This window comes from Rhinopithecus bieti, unplaced genomic scaffold, assembly GCF_001698545.2.
Source record: "Rhinopithecus bieti isolate Rb0 unplaced genomic scaffold, ASM169854v2 scaffold_1017, whole genome shotgun sequence".
Classification (NCBI taxonomy): Eukaryota; Metazoa; Chordata; class Mammalia; order Primates; family Cercopithecidae; genus Rhinopithecus; species Rhinopithecus bieti.
In genome coordinates this window covers 9105556-9108735 of record NW_016803657.1, presented here as the reverse complement: position 1 = coordinate 9108735, position 3180 = coordinate 9105556, and the positions used below count along the sequence as shown (strand labels likewise).

The window sequence follows — 3180 nt, the reverse complement described above, 5'->3', positions numbered from 1 at the left end:
AGAGATGTCTGCTCCCCCATGTTCCTGGCATCATTATTTCCCATAAGATACAGAAGCAACCGAAGTGTCCAACCACAGATGAGTGGATAAAGAAAGGCTGGTGTGTATCTACAATGAAACACTATTCAGCCTTTAAAAAAGAAGGACACCCTGTCATTTGTGACAACATGGGTAAACCTGGAACACATTATGCTAAGTGAAGTAAGCTGGGGCAGAAAAATAAATATCACAGGGCTTCCCTTGTATGTGTAATCTAAAAATGTTAAATTCATTGAAGTAGAGAGTAGAATGCTGGTTACCAGAGACTGAGGAAAGGGGTGGGGGTGACAAATGAAGAAATGCTAGTCAAAGGGTACAAAGTTTCAGCGAGGTGGAAGAACTAAATTCTAGGAAGCCATGGTGGGGAGATGCTGTGGGAGGGGCTGGGGGGAGCCGCTGTGCTCTTGGTCGGCCAAGTGGAAGCCCATGTACCTTGGTCTGTGGGCGGGCCTGGCCGAGGCGATGCAGCTCTCCTGGGAGCAGAGAATCACCCTGGCAGGAGCGTGGAATCCTGTCTGAGTTCTTCCCATTTGGTATCAACAGCATTTTATTACAGCACAGCACATACTCATCTGAAGCCTTCACTGGAGTGCAGAGTACAGACTCACCTTGCTCGTAACTACTGATCCTATGCTCATACAATACCTAAATAATGTGCTCGAACAACCAAAGGATTGGCTATACAAATGTTCAGTTCATAAACGGGCCACAGTCATTGCAAATATTGAAAGTCGTGATGTCCTTGAAGGAAGGCACTTTGATACTGAGTTTGACAAGACTGCAAAAGATGACGGTGCACCCAAAGAACAGACAGCACACCCAGAGAAAGGAGGACAGGTAACCCAGAGAAAAGATGACAGTGAACCCAGAGAAAGGAGGACAGTGAACCCAGAGAAAAGCCTCAGAAAGCTATCCAGGACAAAATTCATCCAGTGATCAGATGAAGCACAGTTAGTGACATTTCTGCAACTGTTGAATTTTCTTGTTCATTTGATCTATGATTTATGCAAAGATCTGGTTGTACCTGGAAGATGGGAAGAGTGGGGACCACAGTTCATGACCAATGCGAGGAAGTTTGCCTTCGTTCATTTACTGCTACATCCACACAGCTCACAGCATGGTGGCCCACAAAATCTTGTCACTGACCAAGGATGATATGAGGAAGATAATGTAATTTTCAAATGTGGTTTTCCTGAAACCAAGCCAACTATAGCTGATATGTTTTATTTCACTGCTTAATGTTTACATTAGAAAAACTAGTATTATACTTTACTGAACTATGTGTAATTGTTCCATGTTTTTTGATACCTGTTTGACTTACCATGGGGTTGACATAATGAATTTATTGCACATTGTTCAAAAGGAACCAGGAGGTTTTTGTCAGCACCGTAATGTAAATTCCATTGCAGATGGTAACTGTAGATGGAAAAACTTATGCTATAAAATGAAATGCTTCCCTAAATCAGACATTTTGGTCCAGTAGCTTGACTCAGTATAGATAGAGAGATATTTAAGTATAAAATACAATGAAAGCAGTCTAAATATTTAGAATCTTGGTTTAGATCCTGAAAGTAACTAATAATCCATAAGCAATGCAATATTGCTCTACTGGGTCCTTTTCACATTTATTTCATCATCTAGCTTTCCATATTGAATATATTTACAGATTTAATTTATATAACTTGAACCTGTGAAGGAACGGATATTTCTACTGTTTAACGTCCTGTGATGCAGAACTCTTGAAAAAATTTTATGTTTTATATAATCAAACTTTAAGCAAAAAATGAAGAAATAAAGTTAAACGTGTTATTATTATTAGTAGTTTTTTTTTTGTTTTTGTCTTTTTTTTGAGGCAGAGTCTCACTCTGTCGCCAGGCTGGAGTGCAGTGGCACCATCTCAGCTCACTGTAATTTCCACCTCATGGGTTCAAGCCATTCTCCTGCCTCAGCCTCCTGAGTAGCTGGTACTACAGGTGCATGCCACCACGCCCAGCTAATTTTTACATTTTTAGTAGAGATGGGGTTTCACCATGTTGGCCAGGATGGTCTTGAACTCCTGACCTCGTGATCTGCCTGCCTCAGCCTCCCAAAGTGCTGGAATAAAAGAAGTTCTAGTGATCTATTGCATAGCATGGTGATGACAGTCAATAATGATGTAGTATATATTTCAAAATTGCTAAAATAATAGATTTTCAATGTTTTCTTCACACAAAAAAATGATGCCTGTAAAGTAATGGATAAGTTATTTATCTTGATTCAATCATTCCACAATGCAAACTTACATCAAAACTCCACATTGTACCTAATAAATATATACAATTACTGTCAGTTGAAATTATTTTGAAAGAGGTAAGATTAAGCTGCTGCGAATAGGGATGCAGAGTGGACGGCACAACTGCAAAGAGCAAGGGTCACTGTCAGGGTCAAGAGAGCGACGTCTAACCGTGGCTGTGTGCACAGGGAGACTGCGGGTACAACTGACAAAGCCTATGATCTCAGCCAGGCTTGGGGGTAGGCACCTGTGATCCCAGCTACTCGAGAGGCTGATGTAGGAGAACTGCTTGAACCTGGGAGGCAGAGGTTGCAGTGAGCTGAGATCGCACCACCCTGGGCGATAGAGTGAGAGTCTGTCTTAAAAAAAAAAAAAAAAAAAAAAAGGCTATGACTTAATGACTTGACATGCATGGAGTTCAGAGAAAAGGCAAGAGATAAAATATGGTCCAGGGAATTTAGACATGAGACTGGAATGAACACTTTGTTCATTGCCTGTTTTCATGCATTTGTACATTTATACGCTCTCAACCCTGTTCCAGGAAAGATTTAAAGGACATAAGTGGGGGCGGAGCAAGATGGCCGAATAGGAACAGCTCCAGTCTCCAACTCCCAGCGCGAGCGACACAGAAGACCGGTGATTTCTGCATTTTCAACTGAGGTACTGGGGTCATCTCACTAGGGAGTGCCGGACAATTGGTGCTGGTCAGCTGCTGCAGCCCGACCAATGAGAGCTGAAGCAGGGCGAGGCATTGCCTCCCTGGGAAGCGCAAGGGGGAAGGGAATCCTTTTTCCTAGCCAGGGGAACTGAGACACACAACACCTGGAAAATCGGGTAACTCCCACCCCAATACTGCGCTTTAAGCAAAC

At 42.4% G+C, this 3180-nt stretch overlaps 1 pseudogene; it reads left to right on the top strand.

Moving 5' to 3' along the window:
- Positions 1–501: 501 nt before the first annotated feature.
- The window catches only part of LOC108542450 (mitotic spindle assembly checkpoint protein MAD2A-like), a 6250-nt pseudogene continuing 3571 nt past the window's right edge, over positions 502–3180 (top strand).